Source organism: Nyctereutes procyonoides, unplaced genomic scaffold (assembly GCF_905146905.1).
Source record: "Nyctereutes procyonoides isolate TBG_1078 unplaced genomic scaffold, NYPRO_anot_genome, whole genome shotgun sequence".
In the NCBI taxonomy this organism is placed as follows: domain Eukaryota; kingdom Metazoa; phylum Chordata; class Mammalia; order Carnivora; family Canidae; genus Nyctereutes; species Nyctereutes procyonoides.
Genome location: NW_026575131.1, coordinates 10,807,786 through 10,831,048, shown reverse-complemented (window position 1 = coordinate 10,831,048; position 23,263 = coordinate 10,807,786). Strand labels below are relative to the sequence as shown.

Here is a 23,263-nt window from a genome sequence, read left to right as displayed (position 1 = left end):
GATAAGAAATGGGTCCTAAATAGATGTGGGTATAAATGGCTGGGAAATGAGGTGTAGCAAACTATTTGCAGACATTTTGGCAGGTATTTCTGCAATATGATGTTATATTTACTGCCTTTTGCCCAAAACTTAAAGTTCTTTATCCTGACTAAAAAAGTAAAAAGGCATAAACACAAATTACATAAATTTTGAAGGCTAACTAATGACTTAAAGTGTGCTGAATACTGTATATAGTAAACTTATAAGTTGTCAAAACACAGATTAAAAAAAAAGAAATCTTTTTTTCCTGAAAGATAAAATGACTGTTAAGACACATATTAAGAATTAATCAAAATATTATCTTTATTTTAATGTAATTAGCTCTGAATTATATAAACTGATTTTGTAAAACTAAATATTTTACCAATATGACTTTTTTGAAAATGGTAGTAAAATGCTTTGAAAACCATTGCTGACTTGCCTATACAATAATTATTTAACTTTTATTCTACATTGAAAGTGCTTGTGAGCAAAAGATATTTTGGTGCTAACATTTTAAATCATTGAAAATAGTAAGAGAACATTTTATGCATCTAGCACATGTTATTTAGCAAACATCTGCCGGGGTAGATACCTGCCATTAGGTACACATTACTTTTCAAAAATAATAGTTAGCTTTTAAGTCTAAGTAAATCAAATACTGAAAGCAACTAATAAGCTCTTAGCAAGGATTTTATCGTGAGGAGGGGCATCTGTTTAACCTTGAATATCAGCAGTAGAAACAACTTAGTAGCTATAAAAAAAAAAAAAAGCATCCCTGGGAATTTTTGAAAAGGTTCCATTTTCCCTGTTGAGACACATATGGAAATTATGCACCCTGGCTCAAAGTGAATTGGTAAATCAGAGTCACTATAATCAGAAACATCTCATCTTTGAATATGTCAGTGGTGAATGCACGATTCGCACAAATGATTTGCCCATCTTGTGTTCTTTTCATTTCTTTCCTCTTCCACCTCCATTAAAATGAGTACTGAGTAATGTATAGAGTTATTCAATCATTGTACACCTGAAACTAAAAATAATAATAGTCAATTTTTTTCTTCTGTTTATCATTATAGTAATGTTTGCCAGGAATGCTTATACAGATTTTTCTGTTCTTTCTTCTAGCTGCTTAGATGAGAATGACCAATGACTTAGACTTAGGGGAGTTGGCATATTTGAAGAGTGGTGTGCCAATTACCGTAACTGAATGACTGTCATACACTCTTCTTAAGGAAGTAAGATGCTTCATTGTAGAATACACAACAGTAGGGATTATCTTTCTGATTCATCCACTGCCCACAGCTATGGGACTTTTCAGTAATTCATCATCAACTTTGGGGATCAGTGCTTCCTGGATCTCCCTGTGCCTCTAAAACAATAGAAATGCCTTTGTCCTGAAGCCTCCTTTGCTCCCTTGATAAAATCTATCTATCTTGGACACTTAAATCTTATTTGCTGGTCCTTTGATCTAGTCACCAATTCTTGCAGATCAATGTGTTATCCTTGCCCCACTGGCCCCAAGTTTGGGGGTTTCCATCTCACTCAGTTCTACTTTGAGTATATTCACGGTCCATTCAGAATGGATTGTATCCTGGGCCCAGTCTTCTCCCTAGTGCCCTGCCCTTATCTTGACCTATTGCCTGTTCCAATCCAGCAAGTTTTGTCACTTTTTCCCTTTCCCCATACCCCAATTCTGCTACAGCTCATCCCATTGTAGTACATAATCACTTGCGACGGAGCTGCCATGGATACTATTGTTTTTATGGCGTTTTAAGGGTTTAATTGAAGAAAAAGATACTACTAAATCAGGAGTTATAAACTAACCAGTAACAGTATTCTCTGATTCTGACAACTTCATGATTGACAAAACATTCCAACTTCAGGAAAATTAAAATGCAAGGTATAGAAGCCTTGGATTTGAAGAAATGTGGTAGGTAATGCATAGCCTTTTGCTCTATAGAGGAGAGCTATAGTAATCTAGACTTAAATGGATAAACCCAGACTGGGATGGGAAGTGATGGGTACCAGATTTGGAACCTGGTAAACCCAGAAAAATTTTGTTTAAAATTATCTAGTAATTGATAAGCTATTGATTACTTTGCCACAGAAGACACTAGCAATATTAAGCTTCTCCAATTACTCAATCACACCAACTATACTTTCCCTTAATAACAGGGAAGTGGTGCAGTCATTTGTTAGTAGCCCCACTTCTCTTCAGGGCTCTTTCCTCTCAGAATGAAAAACTTTTGTGAAGAGAAAGCAAAATGGGTCCAAGAGAAAGATAATATTTTAAGATAATAATAAGATATACCCATGCTTCAGTCCCATAGACTAACAATGGCTTTTGTGTCTGAGACTTATCATGCAAGCCTAAGGTTAATGTCCTTTTTTTGCTTCTAATATTTCCTTCATTTTTGGTCTCATCCTACCCTTGGCATATGTGTTTCACTTTCTGGGTTGATTTTCGTGGAGCATGTGTAAAATGAAGATAGCCTGTTGTAGGAAAAATTAATCTGAGATTTAAAAAAATTCCATTTGGCTAACAGATTTTTAGAGCTTGCATCCACATGATTAAAGATAAGGTTATAACATCTCCTTAATCCATTCTGAGCTAAAATCTCACATGAGGCTGGGTTGAATAAATATTCCCACTGCAAGCTACACATTTGCTTATTTTCTGCCTTTTGAACACTTGCACTCATTTATCTCCGAGTGCTCTGTTGGGCTGCATTCAACATGCTGATAGGAGAGCTTTTAGTTAGCCTTCTAAGGGGTGCTTTGCAACATGGCTGTTTTGCGTCACTCCATACCACATTATGAAACTTGTTGGCAGTAAAAATATTTATAGTGAGAGGGTACTTTTTTTTGTTCACATCTCTGTTGTTGTTGTAGTTGCTGTCGTCTTTGTGATTGCTTCCTTCTCAGGGCAGTGAACCATCTAACAGCAGCATCCCCTAAGTATCTATTTTGAGGGCGAGAGGCTTGCCTTCTTTGTGTTGTTGGAAATGGGATTTATCCATGAAAATTGACAACTGAATTGTCACCTTCCCCTCAGGTGGTTTCCTAATTATAATTTGTTCTGTGCAGTGTCAGGAAATAGGAGAAGGGAAAAACAGAATCTCTTTTACTGCCGCCAAGCAGACAGGATCAGGACAGCCTGGGAGCCAAGGAAAGAAAGTCACGCTGGAAATAGCTCAAAGGTGCTGGCCGGTGGTGAAGATGTGCTATTTGGGAAGGTTACGCAGGTGCTTCAAATTGCCTCTAGCCTTAAGTGAACTTGACTAATGATGGGTTCGATGATTTCTATCCCAGAATAGGCTGGTGCTCTGGTACTTTGTTAAGATTTGAAATTACCTTTCTGAAAGCGCCATCTATTACTGTAACTCTGCACTCAAACTCCCATTTTTAAGTAGCCAGTGGAGGTCAAAAGCGTGACACTCAGATGGAGAGCAATGAATTAAAATTGCCCTGATGTTTTAATTACCATGCTCTAGACAGCATAGCTTATTTTAAATTGCTGTGGGAAACCAGTAGTCACATATGAAACCCTGGTAGTTAGTCAACTTTGATGGGTGTGTGGTTTGGTGGTTGAAAAAATGACATGCCTGGCCATCTGGCTTGTCAGTGTTTTGTTTCACACATAACCTTCCATTTTTCCAGGATTATGTGGAGTTTGGAGGGAAACTGAGTAATTACTGTTTGTATCATGGGGAACTTTGAAGAGTCCTTAATTCACAAAAAGTTCAACATTCCAAGATAAAAAGTGCTGTCTGTTTAAAACAAATTTTGAGCTACTGCCTCCTCTGTCTCTCCCCCTCCTCTACCTTTCTTTTCTTCTGTCTTATTATCTGTCAATCTCTTCATTTCCCACCATCAGCATATCTCTTTCTGTCTCTCACCTCTGCAACTTTCTTTCCTTTTTTTTCTCATGGCCAGGCTACTTGTACTTTGTCTAAAAAAAAAAAAAAAAAAAAAGCACTGGGCACCTGTGTGGCTCATTGGGTTAGGTACCAGACTCTTGGCTTCGACTCAAGTCATGATCTCCTTGGTATTGAGATCAAGCCCCTCCTTGGGTTCCACGCTCAGCAGAGAGTCTGCCTGAGATTCTTTCTTTCTGTCCCTGCCCCCACTCATTTTTTCTCTCTCGTTCTTTCCCTCCCTCCCATTCTCTCCCTCCCTAAAATAAATAAAAATCTTTTAAATAATGCACCGGGACACTGTTTCTCAGATACTGGGAGCAAGATGCACACCATTCTCTTTTAATAATTAAGTAAACCTCAATTATCTAAACGTGCTACTTCAAAGAAGCTATGTGAAGGTGGACAGTGGTCAGCAGCCACAAGCTATGCTAAATTGGCTTCATACTAATCTTAGAAGGAGTTATCACTTCACTGGGAAAAAAAGTGATGTCACTTGGGAAATTACCCAACACTGGCATTTTACTGAGTAGGTGGAAGGTGATATTTGGGAAAGATACTCTTTTATTTGCATTTCTAGAGAGCAGCCTCCTTTACTGTATATTTATAAGGTCACAGTTGTCTCCCCACTAAATGCCTGAAGAGAGATTATATCTCTTTGCATCCCTGACATCTTCCACAGGAGGGCTCCGGTGAAGTGTTAGGTGAACACAACGGATCAAGAAACCATCACTACAAAGAAAATAGATCAGAGCATCTAGCTCTAGTAACAGTGTGGCATCTCCTCAGACAAATTAGAGCCACTGCTGCATTCTACTCCGGTGTTAGTGGTCTTTGGAAAAGCCTCTAGTTAGAATATTCCCTTGGATAGATGTAGGTTTTTAGTTTTAATTTTCTTAATACTAACTAGAATGTATTCTTAAATCATAGGTGTTCTGTAGTATTTGTAATTAGTAATATCTATAGAGTAATGATAGTAAACATTATTTATACTACACATATGTGGGCACATTATTAAATGGGAAATATACAAGTAATTTATTCTAAAACCTAAGAGAAACTATCTTGCAATTTTCTCACATTTTTGGTACTTCCTATATCATTTGCCTAATCCAAATGACCAATTTTCAAATCTGTAAAGTTTTCTACCAGAGGTGCAGAAGCCAGAGCTCCTTAATATGCTTATTGATTTTGCTGTGGAGATAGATTAGATCAGAATGAAAACAGAACTTTTTTCTTTGAGGTATAATAATGCCAGCCTGGGTAAAGAGGATTCTTTTAAGTAGGAGCACACACAATGTAATTTTAGAGAGATAAAGGTGAAAGATGGCTAGGGGAAGACTAGAAGAAGTCAAAATTAAATACATGTATGGGATTCTTTGCTTTCAACAAATCTGGCAGACATAAAACAAAATGATCACTATCGGATAGAAAGTAGAAGAAATTTTCTACTTGGCATAGTAGTTTTTCAACTTTCAAAAAAATGACTTACTTGAGTTTCATTTAAAATTTGATTGCGACTTTTAAAAAAGTATATTTATTCACTATAAGAAATGAAATGCATCTTCATAGCTTTGCTTGAAGTTTGAAGCTTTACTTTCAGCTGGGAAATTATCTTTTTTATTAATTTTATTTTGCTTTCTATGTATGAATATAAACATGTGTGAGAGTCTGACTGCTGAAAACCTGACACCTAATATCTGTAACTCATTGCTCCAAGATGCACGGGCTGAAAATGATGACCCTGAATCTCATGGTTTCTTCATTTGGGATGATGGTTTACAGCTATAGCTGTTTTCCTGCCCTTGGTAGCACAGAAATCAAGAATTATAACTTATTAATTACTCAAAGCACAATAGGTTAAAGGAGCTATCTTTGCAATCCATGGAGGATCATTATGGCAAAAAAGAGCCCATAAATAAGCACAAAGTTGCCTTTAAGCTGAAGAGAAAACAAAATGAAATTTTTCTTTGAATGAATATTACACTTGCTTATATTAAAAACATTTAAAAAGAGTCTTGGGTAGGAGAAGATTGGAAATTTTCAGTGAACTTTCATGGATGTTTCTAGCAGGAAAATTGGGAAACTATAAAGGCCATGCCATTAAAACACATCAATTTAGTGTCTGGAATGTTTTCATGGAAATAGGAATACTATTTGGAGGTCATTGTAGGATAATGTTAGTAGAAATGTACTCCCAACATTTTTTATAACCTCTGGTCCATATATGGTTAATTAATTTTGACTACGACTTTGTCTTGTCCACAACTGTTTTGGAGATCAATTTAATCAGACCTAAATTGTCAACTGTATCTACTTACCAGTCCTCTGGCCTAGAAATGCAGATGGCTGAGTCATTCATCCTTCAAGATTCAAGAATATAGACTCTGTCTATATTCCTTCTTCTTCCTTAGTAATAAACCTCAGTATTATTTGAGATGACAATGTACATGGCTGAAAGACTACATTAAAAGAATATTTTCTTGCAACTAGATGTGACCATGAGACTATTTTGGACAAAAACATATAAGTGGAGATGCTTTGTGCAAGACTGGGAAGGTGCCTTAGAAGGACTTCATCCCCCTGGAAAATGTGCCCCTTTGTCTTTTTCCAGATCTCCCATATTGTTGTCTCAAGTGAGTCTATCCTTGCTAGAGCTTTGATAGCATTTGAAATCATAGGTGATGTTGAAGATAGAATTGGCATGCTAGTAGACCTCGTGACAATGGGACCGTCATTCCAGCTCTGGGCTGTTTACCTAGCAACTTATTTTATATGAGAGAGAAATAAACATGTTTTTGAGTAACTATTATTTTGAGTTTTCCATTTTTGAAACAAACCAATTCATAACTGGCATTGCATAAAAGCCAAAATGAGTTGTTTTATTTTGAAATGTAACATACAGAGGGACTGAAAACTTAAAACAGTATGGATTTTTGAAACATCACTTGTAGGAACTAGTCAAAAGATGTGATTCTAATAATTTCTCATAACCCTGTGACAGGGTGACTTTTCATAAATTACATTGCTGGAATAGCATTTTTTTTTTAAGTAGAGATCTGATTCTATTAGTTCTAGCATCATATCCTTGGCCATTTGTAAACTGGCATCTGAAGAACAAGATCAGGAAGAGGATATGATGCCCACATGCAGCCAAGACTTGCCTCTAATAGGAATCCATGCATTATGGAGGGATGTCAAATCTTTCCTGAAGCAACTTTGTTAAAGTCCACCTGTGGTGCTGCCATTGGTGATATTGTCTTTCTTCCTCAATCTCCACAGGAAGCAGTCAACCTAAAATATAATTACATGTAAGAATATATGTAATCATGGTAATTGGATGATGATATGGTGGCAGGTGACGTGATAGCAGAAGTTCCAGGGAAGGAATATTAAAAATGGTAAATTCTGGAACAAATCAATATTTCCAACAATGTGCAGTGAAGAGAACTTACCAGGCTATTTCAGCCTGTAAAATATTTTGGAAATTTTGCAGAAGGTATTTTATCACACATGCTTAACCAAGAAATAGGCTCCTGGTTCTAGGTCCCCAAAACTGAAGATAACATAAAGATGGATGCGGTAATTTTCTTTCCAGAGGGAGATGTCTGGGTCAAAGAAAGATATTAGTGCAGAAACCAGTACAAGCTCCACTTATTTATAGCTTACAGTCCTGTTCAATATAAATTCAAATATTTAAAAATTATATTGAGACCTATTAACCCTGGATGAACTTCACCAACATTTTGGACCTCTGGCTGAACTTTACCCTTTCAGAATCTTTACCATTTGTTTTCCCTTTTCTATTCTTCCATGTCGATCCAGGAACGAGGAGGAAGGACTAGAAAGAAAAAAAATAGACAAATGCTTACCTTGGCTGCTTCTACCAACCCTTGAGATCTATAGCTGGGAGAGATACCTATTAACAAAGTGACCAAATTCCTCATTTCTCTGAACAACAGGGAAGAGGTGTTAGGTGAAACCATGAAAAACTCTTGTCACAGAGACCTTGTTGAAGAATCAATGACACTTTCTCTATCTGACTCATTATTGATTAAAGGAACATCTCAGTTACTACATTGCAGGTCCCTGAGACTTGGTAACGCTGGATTTCTCCTTTTGTATTACCCTATTCTTCCAAGAGTGCAATAATAGTTGTTAGAAAGATTCTGTATATTTTATTAGTGTGTAAGTTATTGTTAGAAGAAACAAGATAAATTTAGATAGGTATTCATTTTATCTCATCCTTATGCCCTATGTTTTCTCCAGCTGTAAAGCAAGTGGAATTATGCATTCTGCCCTCAAGCCATACAAATTCCTTTGCTTTCTTATAAAAAAAACAAAAACAAAAACATGTCTTACTCTATGCATTGTTTTCACCATTCTTTTTCCCAGGAAACCCTTTCTTTTGCTCCATTGCTGGGGGATATCTGCCTCTTGTCCTCCAATTAGTTTAAACAACAGGTCTTGGTCATATCTTCTCCAAATTTCCAATTTAAATAGATGTGTTCTCCTCAGTGACCTTTCAGTATTTCATTTAGACCAGTTTCCCCCACCAAAGTGGTTTCAAGTGTATTTACATAATAAATCATCATACCTCTAAAGCTGGTCTATCTCATTAATCCTTTTTTCTACAGTTCCTAAATTTACAAATTAAAAAAAATAAAAAGATCTGGTCATATAGTACCAGTATAGTATCATATTACCTGAATTAAATGATATTTATTTATCTCACAGGAATCTTATGAATCACCCTATTTGTATTAATAAATTCTTGTTTACTCAAAATATGAAAGCTAAAATAAACAGCAAAACAGCATAGCTTTTCCTCCCTTGTAGAAGGGAAAAAAAGTAAATAAGGAATTTTTGTCAAGTAAGCCTCTTTCAGGGAATCAAAGTATCAGCACAGGTTTAACTTCACCTTCTGGAACATCTACATCTGTAGTCTTATACAATGAGAATTAATAAACCTACAGCACTGCCAGAGCCTGAAAGTGGCTTCTGAATCATTAAGCAAAGATTGTATCTTGTTCAGTAGCATTTCTGTTTAGTGCACTTCATTGTGCCCTAACTTTTTGAAAACTGAAATTCATATAGACCGTGGCACATAGTGTGCTATAATATTTAATTAACCGTGATACTCTATTTTCAATACTCTATTTTGTTGAACTATAACATAATTATAAAGATAGCAATGGTTCTCAGAGAGAAAATAAGTTTGGATTTTGTCTTACTTTATTCTTCACATTTTTTAAAAAAGATTTTATTTATTTATTTGACAGAGAGAGAGAGAGAGAGAGAGAGAAAGAGACTGAGAGAGAGCCTGCACACACAAGCAAGGGGAGTGGCAGACACAGGGAGAGGGAGAAGAGGGTTTTCCACAGAGGAGTGAGACCAGTGTGGGACTTAATCTCAGGACTATGGGATCATGACTTGAACTCAAAGCAGACGCTTAACTGACTGAGCCTCCAGGTGCCCCTCTCCTTCACTTTATGAAGTTCCTGGCTGTGTCCATGTGAGGGACTGAGCATTTCAGTAGCTTGTCTCTGTGCATTCTATTAAGAGACCAGATAATTGGGATCCCTGGGTGGCGCAGCGGTTTGGTGCCTGCCTTTGGCCCAGGGCGCGATCCTGGAGACCCGGGATCGAATCCCACGTCGGGCTCCCGGTGCATGGAGCCTGCTTCTCCCTCTGCCTATGTCTCTGCTTCTCTCTCTCTCTCTCTCTCTGTGTGACTATCATAAATAAATTAAAAAAAATAAAAAATAAATTAAAAAAAAGAGACCAGATAATTGACGGTGACAGGGAAATGCACAGAGCTTTGATAATTGGGAAAGCTTGGCAAGTAGAAGGGAAAATACGTAAAGCTGAGTTTACAAGACATTAAAAGTATCTCTTCATTTTTATTGTGTGACCATAGTGCTATAACTGCAGTTGTCCTTTTCCACAGACAAACCTCAACTGGTTCTACTGAAGCAATTTTGCACCCCCTGTGCCCCCTCCCCCATACTCACCAGCACACACATACACAGACTGGGATATTTCGTGTTGTCTGCAGTCATTTTTGACTGTGACAATTGCAGGTTGTGCTACTGGCACTTAGTGACAGAGGTCAGAGATGCTACTAACCATTTTACACTGCACAGGACATTCCCTCCCCCTACCACACCAGAGGATTATCTGATCCCAGAAGTCAATAGCAGCAAGGTCAAGGAACCCTGACTTACAGAGATTTGACATTTATATTGCTAGCGGAATACCTCAAAAGTCGGCCTCTGGTGTTTGGTAAACCAAACTCTAGGCATGAGACTGGCTTTCATGGCCTGAAAGAGATCTAGGATCATATCTAATAAACATGAAAAATGTTAAAGTAACACTTAACTTTGGTTACCTTTTTTTTTTTTTTTTAAGACTTTATTTATTTATTCATGAGAGACACAGAGAGAGAGAGAGAGGCAGCAACACAGGCAGAGGGAGAAGCAGGCTCCATGCAAGGAGGGACTTGATCCTGGGACTCCAGGATCACGCCCTGGGCTAAAGGTGGCACTAAACCGCTGAGCCACCCAAGGAGCCCCACCTTTTTTTTTTTTTTTTTTTTTTTTTTTTATTCATGAGAGACGCATAGAGAGGCAGAGACATAGGCAGAGGGGGAGAAGCAGGCTTGCTGTGGGGAGCCCAATGTGGGACCAGATCTTGGGACCCCGGGGTCATGCCCTGAGGCAGATGGTTAATCACTGAGCCTCCCACGCATCCTTGTTTTTTCTTAATATATGGTTGTTTGCAGGAATATTGGCCAGAGGTAACTCAGACATGTAGAATCAGGAAGAACCCTGAAAGGTTATAAAAATCACTCCCCCCGCCCCCATTTTCTTCTATTTCTCTAGTAAAGTATGCTGATGATTTCTATGGTGCCAGGTCAGGGATAGCAGGGAGGTCTCCATTGTACTTTGTCATTGAATGCTATGGAGATATGGGTGGAGATGTTTCTCTGGTCTGCAGGCATCCTCAGAGAGCCTCTTTGTATATTACCTACACATACATCTCCAGACACACTTGTAAGTAAGATGCTTCTTTAAGCAAATACCAGCAGACAAAACAGCATTGTATGCCAAGTATGACATGTAAAATTTTTGTTTTGTAAATAATTTCACCTTTACCTTGTGATGTAACTTGGGCTCATTTGATTAATCCTATTTTATGGATACAAGAATAACCATGGAGAGCTTATCTAGCTTGATGGGAATTACATGTATTATTGCTATTTTGGTTGCTATTAACTGTCTAAAACTCCCAGTTTACTCTTGATTTTTTAAAAAGATTTATTTATTTATTTTAGACGGGGGAAAGGGCAGAGGGAGATGGACTGAGAGAATCTCAGGCAGACTCCCCACTGAGCTTGGAGTCTGATATGGGGCTCCATCTCAGGACCCTGAGATCATGACCTGAGCTAAAATGGAATGCTGGTTGCTTAGTCGACTGAGCCACCAGGTGCCCCACTCTTGAATTTTTATGGTTCATAAGAAATGTGGATAGACTTGTTTTGTTTCCCTCCTGCCCCGGCACTTTATACACCCATTTTTGAATCAGGATGTCAAGAATGTGACTTGGACAAAATTATGATGGTCTCAGGACCCCTAAGAAAACATCACCGCCTTGTTGCATTTGTGTACATCCATGGTAGTGCAGTGAAGGCAGTGAATATAGAAAATAGGTAGAAAAATAAGGAGAGGCTCCAATCTAAATCCTATTCCTCCCCTACTTTGATGCTTTCATGTGTCTATAAAATAGGGTTCCCACTCAGAACATGGCTGGGAAGGTGGTTGGATGACTTGAAGATCAGAGTGGAGAAGACTCAGGAATTACTAAATCAATAAACATTTTCTAGATTTAGATGATTTTAAAATGAAAGTCCATCATAGAACCAAACACTGAGTCCTATGAAAATTAGACCAGCTTGGTCCAGAGTTACTTAAAACTTCAAGGCATTATCTGAAGGAAAAAGAGCATGAACTGCCTTACAAAAATCTTGAATGTTGGAGGAACTTGTGTCAAGATAGAGTTTGAAGATTATTCGAACACTTGAATTTAAAATGCAGTGGAAAAGCATGTTCTAAATGACATAGAAAAGTTTCAAGGGCATCTCATAACCACTCCTAACATCTGCCAACTATGAGAGGTGTAAAATATTAGGTCGCCCCACTTTGCCTTGATATTGCATCTCACTTATTCACATTGGTCTAGACTGGATCATGTTGTTCCCCTTCAGTCAACTTTGTGGCTATAAGAATCCTATATTCTGTTGGTCACATGTGTCAACATCTGGATTCTGAAATACAGTCATTTTTACATCAACTTTAGAAAGTTAGAGATAAGAAGGCAAAACAATGTTTATGATGGTAATATTTTACGTATTGAAGGTTGTTGCAAAAATTCATGGGGTTATATATGTAAAGTATCACACATCTAAAAGCCCAGTATATAAAGAGATTTAATAAAGCAATAGTAATAAAATCAATAACAGATACATTTTTTGGAACATATATTATACAAATTTGACTTGCAATCCACACATTGAACTCCACAGTTCTCAAGATGGTTATTACCACTCACAGAATGTTGAAGGTGTTTGGTTTTATGCAATTAAAGAAATGAAAGATGAAGGAAAAAAGAGCTGCAATACTTGATGCTAATCTCTGTCATGAGTAATTTAAAGTTGAATGAAACTCCAGATTTTAGACAAATTGAAAGTTTTTAATCATTATTCAGTACTTTGAAATAAATAAATACTATTAAAAATCAGTACTGAAGTCCAGCCATCCTAATTCAAGCTGAGATATTATCAAGGGAAGAAATAAGTATAAATTGAAGAGAATGATGCTTCAAAGAATGAACCTGAAAGGGTTATTCATTCCTTTTCCCTTTTTTGGGGATCCATATCAATAAAGCTTAATAAGAACTAAGAGTGAAATTACTGCTAACTGTGAACTTAATAATGCCCCACTGGGAGTTCATTAATATCTCAACAGGTACACTGAAGCATTACCTTAATTGCACATGATACTTTCAAAAACTGCATTTTACAAGTTTTGTGGAAACTGCCCTCTGGAACAAGCATTAGTACATTTTGAATTTCCTTTCCTAGCTGTGCAGATTCCCAGGAACATGGAACCATACACTTCATTCACGTTTACAAAAATAAGAAGTTCCCAGTCAGAGGCACTTTCCTTCTAATATAAAGACGAAGGAATTCAAAATGCATTAAACCAAGTTCAAGGCTTCCATTTTTTTCTAAATAAGTGAAATGGCTCTTCTATTTTTGTAAATATTGAATAGGAATAAGAATAGGAATTTATTTTGAAGAGAATCAAGTTTGTGTTGGAGTAGTGGTAACAATTTGGATTTAAAAATTATTTATATTAATGTAATCTAGTCTAAATCTGGACTTGGGTCTTCAGTTATTTTGGCAGATACAGACACTAAAGTGATGCTTAAAGGGGTGTTGATTCTAAGCCCAAGAGATCCCTTTGCCTAGAAGTATTTGACTTTGTAGTAATTATGGAATGAAATTAAATGTGGAGTTCAATCTTGTCAACACTTGAAAAGTGAAAGTGCATCACACACTCATTTGATTTTCTATTAAACATGACATAGAATTATTTTCTGTAGACTTGTTTAATGTATTCCTTCTTTTTCCCTCTATTTTAATTTGATAATGGCAATGTTAACATAAAGCAAAGGCATTTAACTAGAACCAAGGACCTGGGATGCCAAACACTAATTGCTTCTTGCATCTGACATCCAAGCCTGGTTGTGGAAAGGAGAGAAGCTAAGGAGACAGCAGGGCAGAATGACCCTATTTAAAATGATAAATTTAAGTGTATTTTGCAGAGTTAGACTGAACTCTGGGCACTGCCAGAGGTGCCCAGAGTTATCAAATCTTGGGCCTAAGAGAAAAAAAAACAGAATGAACAGTTCTAAATGATTCCTTAGGTCCCTTTACCTTTGAACCCCCAACCAATGTCAGCTTGTCCTACATTCCAGTGATGAGGAAGGAAATCTTAGAGAATAGTGTGCCAAGGGAGAAAAAAAAAAGTGCAAAAGAAAGCATTTGTTTCCATGCCTAAAACTGCCAGTCATGGGTCCCCAAGGGAGGGATGATTTCCAATTCCTATGAGTCCCTCGGACCATACCAACCAAGAAGATAAGGGTTTCTGTTTTCTTGGGATTATTCTATTTCATTCATTTCCTGGTTTACTCATTCACAGTGCTATCCAGTGGGGATAAAATGAGGAACAAGGTCCTTGCTCTCCATGGGGTTAAGTTCTCCTCGAGAAAGGAGAGAAGGTATAAACAGAATGATGGGTTTATTGCTGTTTTTATTCTGTTTGCTTTGTAATATTTAAAAAAGGTCAAGAAAGTTAACTTCTACATAGCTTTCCAATGACAATTTTCAGGTGTGAACTGCTCAAAAACTTGATTACTTAAAACTAGTTGCTATCTTGTGATTATTGTCACCTGATTCATACCTTGGGTGAAATAATTGGAGAAACTGAGATTTTCTTTGAAAAAGACCCTTGGTGGAGGGTCTTTTTCAACACTTTGAAGACAGAATACTATTAGTTCTAGCTAAAAACTGTTTTCTTTCTTTCTTTTCTTTTTTTTTTTTTTTGCAAAATAAGATTTTAACTGATAGTCTGAATTCTTCATTTGACTATACATTTTTCAAGATAAGAAATAATAAGTACTAGTTGACTTTAAATGCTCACTGTTGAGAAATGTGAAAAAGGAAAGCTATTTTCACCACTATCATTTTTGTTTTCCTGGATATTCTAGCTGATGTAATTAGAAAATAAAACTAAATTAATTTTTATAATATGACTTCCTTACCTGAAAATCCCAAGGAAATAAACTGAAAGCTATTAAAACTAATAAGAATTTTAACAGGGGTGTAAGTCACAAAGTAAATATACAAAATTAATAGATTCTCACATACCAGCAATAAATAGAAAACAAAATGAAAATGTTATATCATTCATAATGCAATAAAAATAACAATTATCTAGAAATAAAGTTAATACCAATTATCTAGAAATAAAGTTAACACTGTGCAAGGCCTACATGGAAGCAATCATAAAATTTTACTAAGAGAAAAGAATGAATAATAGAATGGATGAAGATAATTATTTTCCCATAGGGGAAAATAAAATATTGTAAATGTATCAATTCTTCCCAAATTAATTTATAAATATAATTCTCATCAAAACCTTAATGGAACTTTATTAGAAACTTGAAAAAAAGGGAGGGGCAAGATGGCGGAAGAGCAGGGTCCCCAAATCACCTGTCCCCACCAAGTTACCTAGATAACCTTCAAACCATCCTGAAAATCTACGAATTCGGCCTGAGATGTAAAGAGAGACCAGCTGGAAGGCTACAGTGAGAAGAGTCCGCGCTTCTATCAAGGTAGGAAGACGGGGAAAAAGAAATAAAGGAACAAAAGGCCTCCGAGGGGGAGGGGCCCACGAGGAGCCGGGCTGAGGCCGGGGCGAGTGTCCCCAGGACAGGAGAGCCCCGTCCCGGAGGAGCAGGAGCTGCACCAACCTTCCCGGGCGGGCGGAAAGGGGCTCGCAGGGAGTTGGAGCAGGACCCAGGAGAGCGGGGATGCCCTCGGGCTCCCGGGGACACTAACAGACACCTGCGCCCCGGGAGAGTGCGCCGAGCTCCCTAAGGGCTGCAGCGCGCACGGAGGGACCGACCGGAGCAGCTCGGAGGGGCTCGGGAGCGGCTCCAGGGAGGGAGCTGCGGGGCGGGAGCGCGAATCCAACAGCGCAGGCCCCGGAGCACAGGGCGCCGGGACACAGCCCAGGATCCGGCCTCCCCCGGGACAGGCAGAGGCCGGGAGGGCCCAGGACAGCGAGGACGCTCCTGCCCCGAGCTGAGCAGATCAGCGGCCCCGCCCCGGAGCCTCCAGGCCCTGCAGACGGAGAACCGAGAGCCCCGAGCCCCGTAGTTCCTGCGGAGGCTGAATCCAGGCTTCCAGAGCTGCCATAGCAACTGCTGCTGTTCCTCCTGGGGCCCCACGGGGTAAACAACCCCCGCTGAGCCCGGCAGCAGGCAGGGGCAGAGCAGCTCCCCCAAGTGCTAACACCTGAGAATCAGCACAGCAGGCCCCTCCCCCAGAAGACCAGCTAGACGGACCAGTGATACTCCCCCGTGTTCCAATACAACTTGTTTTTGGCCACTCTGCACTGAGCAAAATGACTAGAAGGAAAACCTCACTTCAAAAGAAAGAATCAGAAACAGCCCTCTCTCCCACAGAGTTACAAAATCTGGATTACACTTCAATGTCAGAAAGCCAATTCAGAAGCACTATTCTACAGCTACTGGTGGCTCTAGAAAAAAGCATTAAGGACTCACGAGACTTCATGACTGCAGAATTTAGATCCAATCAGGCAGAAATTAAAAATCAATTGAATGAGATGCAATCCAAACTAGAAGTCCTAACGACGAGGGTTAACGAGGTGGAAGAACGAGTGAGTGACATAGAAGACAAGTTAATGGCAAAGAGGGAAACTGAGGAAAAAAGAGACAATCAATTAAGGGACCATGAAGACAGATTAAGGCAAATAAATGACACTCTAAGGAAGAAAAACCTACGTTTAATTGGGGTTCCCGAGGGCGCCGAAAGGGCCAGAGGGCCAGAATATGTATTTGAACAAATCCTAGCTGAAAACTTTCCCAATCTGGGAAGGGAAACAGGCATTCAGATCCAGGAAATAGAGAGATCCCCCCTAAAATCAATAAAAACCGTTCAACACCTCGACATCTAATAGTGAAGCTTGCAAATTCCAAAGATAAAGAGAAGATCCTTAAAGCAGCAAGAGACAAGAAGTCCCTGACTTTCATGGGGAGGAATATTAGGGTAACAGCAGACCTCTCCACAGAGACGTGGCAGGCCAGAAAGGGCTGGCAGGATATATTCAGGGTCCTAAATGAGAAGAACATGCAACCAAGAATACTTTATCCAGCAAGGCTCTCATTCAAAATGGAAGGAGAGATAAAGAGCTTCCAAGACAGGCAGGAACTGAAAGAATATGTGACCTCCAAACCAGCTCTGCAAGAAATTTTAAGGGGGACTCTTAAAACTCCCCTTTAAGAAGAAGTTCAAGTAACTCTGAACGTGAATGGGCTTAATGACCCCATCAAAAGGCGCAGAGTTTCAGACTGGATAAAAAAACAGGACCCATCTATTTGCTGTCTACAAGAGACTCATTTTAGACAGAAGGACACCTACAACCTGAAAATAAAAGGTTGGAGAACCATTTACCATTCAAATGGTTCTCAAAATATACCCTAAAAACTACAGAACACTTCTGAAAGAAATTGAGGAAGACACAAAGAGATGGAAAAATATTCCATGCTCATGGATTGGCAGAATTAATATTGTGAAAATGTCAATGTTACCCAGGGCAATTTACACGTTTAATGCAATCCCTATCAAAATACCATGGACTTTCTTCAGAGACTTAGAACAAATTATTTTAAGATTTGTGTGGAATCAGAAAAGACCCCAAACAGCCAGGGGAATTTTAAAAAAAGAAAACCATATCTGGGGGCATCACAATGCCAGATTTCAGGTTGTACTACAAAGCTGTGTTCATCAAGACAGTGTGGTACTGGCACAAAAACAGACATATAGATCAATGGAACAGAACAGAGAACCCAGAAGTGGACCCTGAACTTTATGCTCAACTAATATACGATAAAGGAGGAAAGACGATCCACTAGAAGGAAGACAGTCTCTTCAATAAATGGTGCTGGGAAAATTGGACATCCACATGCAGAAGAATGAAACTGGACCACTCTCTTGCACCATACACAAAGATAAACTCAAAATAGATGAAAGATCTAAATGTGAGACAAGATTCCATCAAAATCCCAAAGAAGAACTCAGGCAACACCCTTTTTGAACTTGGCCACAGTAACCGGAGAAAGACAAACAGTGTATGTTCTCATTCATTTGGGGAATATGAATAATAGCGAAAGGGAATATAAGGGAAGGGAGAAGAAATGTGTGAGAAATATCAGAAAGGGAGACAGAACATAAAGACTTCTAACTCTGGGAAATGAACTAGGGGTGGTGGAGGGGGAGGGGGGTGGGGGGTGGGGGTGAATGGGTGACGGGCACTGAGGGGTACACTTGACGGGATGAGCACTGGGTGTTATTCTATATGTTGGTAAATTGAACACAAATAAAAATTAATTTATAAAAAAAAAAAGAAACTTGAAAAAAATTATGCTAAAATTTCAGCTAGAAAATTAAACATGTGTGATTGCCTGTGGCCATTTTTAAAAGAAAAACTATGAAGAGAGGATACATTCCCACTAATACAGCCCTAAATACTCTACACTTATAAGAAATAAAATAGTAACTCTCCCTAGACTTGGAAGAAAGAAAGTGAGATAGTAGAGAATACACCCCAAAGATCCAAGGATATTTAAAAATTTAATATGTGACAAGAGATGGTCTTTCCCATCAGTAAAGAATGATTAATTATTTAATATATGGTGCTGGGGCAAGTAGTTAACCATTTGAGAGAAGTCACTGTAGATTGTTGGTCTACCTTCATAATAATCCCAACTAATTTCCATGTAGGGAAGTATTTAAATGTAAACCTCAAATATTCCTGTCACATTGGTGGGGATAGAGGCTTGAAAAAAATTCTAAGAAAATACTCAGGGACATCTACACAGAATTAGCTTTGAAGATTCTTCTTCTTCTTCTTCTTCTTCTTCTTCTTCTTCTTCTTCTTCTTCTTTTCTTTTTTTCTAGTGGCAAAAACTTGGAAAATGTTTAAACATTTAACAATGAATATTAGGTTTAGGTTAGGTTTAGCTAGGCATATTATACAATATGAGAGAGAGAAAGTGAAATGAAAGGACAGGGAAGGGTGGGAGGAGAAGAAATTGAGATTCACAATTGCATAGTTTTTAATATATATGTGCATACCCACATGCACACACAAAAATGATAAAGAGAAAAAATGTTAACAGGGATGAAGGCATTAAAGTTATTTTCTTCTTTTTGTTTCTCTATTTTTCATAAAGAAATACACATTTCTAAGGAAAAGTATAGACTCATTCTAAACAATTACAATGGATTATAAATGTCTTTAATCCTATTTGAGACTGATCATTAACAAAAACCATGTTTATGTGATAGGCAAATTTATAGTAGAGAGTAATAAAAGAAGATGAAAATTAAGTCCTGTGATAAAGATTAAAAATGCTCAGGGTGCCTGGATGGCTCAGTCGATTAAACCTCTGCTTTTGGCTTCGGTCGTGATCTTGGGGTCCTGGGATCTAGCCCAAAGTCCTGGCTCCCTGCTCAGTGGGGAACCTGCTTGTCCCTTTTTCCTCTGCTCCTCACCCACCCCCTCCTTATTATTTATCCAAATAAATAAATAGAGTTTTTTTTAAAAAAAGATTGTATTTATTTATTTTGGAGAGAGTGAATGAGAAATAGCATAGACCCAGAAGCCAGGGGAAAGATAGAGGGAGAGGGAGAAGCAGACTCCCCACTGAGCAGGGAGCCTGAAGAGGGGCTTGATCCCAGGACCCTGGGACCATGACCTGAGCCCAAGGCAGATGCTTAACCAACTGAGCCATCCAGGTGCCCCAATAAATAAAATCTTTAAAAAATGCTTATTATTATTATTAATTATTATTATTATTATTATCATTTATTATTTAATCAGAGAAGGGAATTCTCAAAGAGAGACAAAATATCTACTATTCTACAGCCAAAGTATTACTACACTAAATTTTCTTCATCAAAGGATCAATTCTGCATTTCCATCGAAGACTGGCAAGAAGAGAGGATTTCAGTAGCAGGAAGAGAAAGTATTGCTAGGCTATCAAGGAGAATGTGGAGGCTAATCGCTGAAGATGACTAATAATAATTTTGCCAGTTGTAGGTACCAGGTATAACACACACTTCAAAATAATTACGTGGTGTGCTTAAACACTGTTTTAAAAACAAGTAACTAAATATGCAATGTGATACTTAAATAAGTAGCATCGTATTTCATAGGTTACATAAATTCCTGCAGTCTTTCATCTCTCACTGCAAGGAGGCATGTCCTTATGCAGCTATATTTTTATCACAGAAATGAAATCCATTTGCTCTTTCGTTCCTTATTCTAACATATGCATAATGTAGAAATAAGTACACTGTATATAAGATATGTGCATGATCCTAAAGGTACATATGAGTCTTAAACCAGGAGATATGTCTTATTTATAATGAAAAGACAGACCACAGATAGCGACCACTTTTAAAGGATGCATGGTAGTGAGGGAAGAAATCTATTTTACCAAGATTTTCATCACTGAATTTGGAGCACAGTATAGAAAATCCACTTGCTTTGGGAGGGCTTCACAATTCTGATATTTTATCTCAGCTACATAAATGCAAATTCAAGTAGAGGGCTGGAAGTATCTTCATTAGCACAGTTTCAAAGGTAGAAAGGGATTTTGGCAGCAAAGGCATCTGTGCAACAGCATGCAGCTTTTACACTTCCACAAGTCGAAATTGATGGAAATGTATTGACATGCTTGGCTTCTTTCCCTTTTATTTCTTATATGAAAAAGTCTCTCTCTCTCCCCACTCCTCACCTCTCTCTCTCTTCATTCCTCCCTTAATCCCTTCCTTTTTTTTCTGCCTGAAGTCTTTATTCAGTTGAAGTTTTCCTTACCTAGAATTTATAACCTTGGAACTATAAATGAAACATAGGGAGCTCATTCTGTTAAGATATTTGTATAAGCTTCAACAAGGCATTTACATACAATGCTGTTTGAATAACAGTCTAGGAATGATCACTAAAAAAACTTTTAGTGGCTCTGTAGTCAATGCTGTGGGACTCCAGTAATCTACTTTCCTTCCTTGTTTTATTCTTTTTTTTTTCCTTGTTTTATTCTTATTAAAATGTTTTACCAGCGATTCAGCAAAGTGTCATAGTTAAGAGTTCAGAAGTTCGCACTGGGCAGTTTCAGGTGTGAGTACTGCTCTCTGTCTTACAACTTTGGATTTGAGGCACGGACATATCCTACTTTCAAGTCTCAATTTCCTCTTACGTAAAATGAGATAGTAATAGTTTAATATAATAAAGAATATTTACTGATGGTTAGATAAATTCCTGCATATGAAACTTTTAGAACATAACTGGCAGCAAGAAAAAGTTGGATAAATAATAGGCATTATGCCTAAAGCAATGATGACAGAAATATATAAAAATATGTTCTTCCCTTAGGACAGTAAAGGGAATGTTTGCAATAATGTGTCTTGGGAACTCAAATATGAGGAATGGGTAAACTTTGTAAGGAAACACACACTGTTCTCTGTTTTGATTATCATTACCTCCATGTGTGAATCAAGCAGTCTGTCCCAGCGTTATGCTAAGCAAAGTGTAATCATTATTCTTATCCCTCAAAACAAACTTTTATTAATGACATTTCATTGAGGCAAAATAACTTCACCAAAGTAAACATTCATGAAGAGAAGCATCAGGATTCCAGATCTTGTCAATACTAAATCCCATTTTATCTCCACTACACCTCATGACCCCTATCACAAAGAGTTTCTCCTGATAGGGAGACTGAGGCTTTCTCACACTGGTTTTGGGCTTTGAATCAGTGACAGTGCCCCCAGGGTCATGGAAGAAAGTGCATCAAGGATGGGCTTCATGTTAGGTAATCAATCTACTCTCAGGGCCATCTGACTTGAGAGTAATGTTGACAAGAAAGGTTGATAGAGAAATGAGCTTTACAGAGGTGGTAACCAGCGTTAAACAACAGTAAATAGGTTTATTTTGGGCAAACTGCACTGGAAGGAAAGGAATAGGTAAACACTGAGTAGGATTTTTCAGGGCTCAAAGAATCAACGTGAGTGGAACTTCGGCATCTTTGGAGCAGAGTTGACAGGCTTGGCTTGAGCAAAGATCAAAACTGGCTTTTAGACACTTGAGAAATCTGTATGATAAAGCAAGTGTAAAGCCTGGGAGAGTGCGCAAGCAGAGTTTTGTGAAATTGCTCATTCTTACAGCTGATTAATGGTACCAATCACAGTCTGTTGCATGCTAGTGTTAGGAGAACTATGGTAATAGTAACTGTGTAGAGGTCTTGAGATTAGGACCTAAGGCAGTATCCTAACTAGTGGCTACTTTGGGGCTTCCTCTTGGGTATTTGGAATCCCAAGCAAACATTTTTTATGGAGCCTCTTTACATAATTTGATTGAGCTAAAATCAGCATGTCAGGCCTCTTTAGGTAAGCCTAATCTCATATAGTCTTAAGAAACAAGTACTATACTAGGTAAAGGGAGCAATCTACATGTTAGGCTACTCTCCTGGAATCAAGGCCCTGCTATTGGGCCCTAGGATGATCCTCACAGGCATAAGTTCTAGAGCTCCTTGGGACATCTGCTGAATCCCATGAAGGGTAGAGGACAGCCCTGCATCTCTCAGCACCCAAAGAGGAGCTTAGGAAATTTTGAGAAAGACCCTCCAAACTGCAGGGACTGCTGAAGTGAAGGCTTTATGGCAAGAAACCCTGCGGCCTGGTTCTAAAGTGTTATTTCATGATATTCTTGTGAAGAATATATGAAATGATGGATGCAGCTTGTTTAGACATTTCATCACAGATGATCAGTACTCAAACAATGTTAGATGACTAATGATATCCACCAATATTCATGAGCCATGTCAACCAATCTCTATATAAACTCCAGCTAGGTAATTGTTTTTGTTGGTTTCTTTTTTTTTTTTTTTTTAATATTTTATTTATTTATTCGCGAGAGACACACAGAGAGGCAGACACATAGGCAGAGGGAAAAGCAGGCTCCCTACAGGAAACCTGATGCGGGACTCCATCCCAGGACCCAGTGATTACAATCTGAGCCAAAGGCCTAAGCTCAACCGCTGAGCCACCCAGCTGTCCCTTTGTTGTGGTTTCTAATTGCTTTTGAGAAATAAAGCATGGGGGTAACTGGTTGGCTCAGTTCGTTAAGTGTCTGCCTATGGCTCATGGTCATGATCCCAGGGTCCTGGGCTGCCCACTCAGCAGGGAGCCTGCTTTTCCCTTTCCTTCTGCCCTTCCCTCCTATTTTTGTGCTCACTCGCTCTCTCAAATAAATAAATAAATAAATAAATAAATAAATAAATAAATTCATTCATTCATTCATTCTTTAAAAAAAAAAGTGAAACATGATTCTGTTTATCAGAATGTTTACAAATTCTTTTCTCCTAACCACCATGACTCATGTGATTCCCTA

At 38.3% G+C, this 23,263-nt stretch overlaps 1 protein-coding gene across 1 annotated transcript in view; it reads left to right on the top strand.

Moving 5' to 3' along the window:
* GRM7 (glutamate metabotropic receptor 7) overlaps positions 1–23,263 on the top strand; it is an 830,764-nt gene that overhangs the window by 242,242 nt on the left and 565,259 nt on the right. The window lies entirely within an intron of this gene.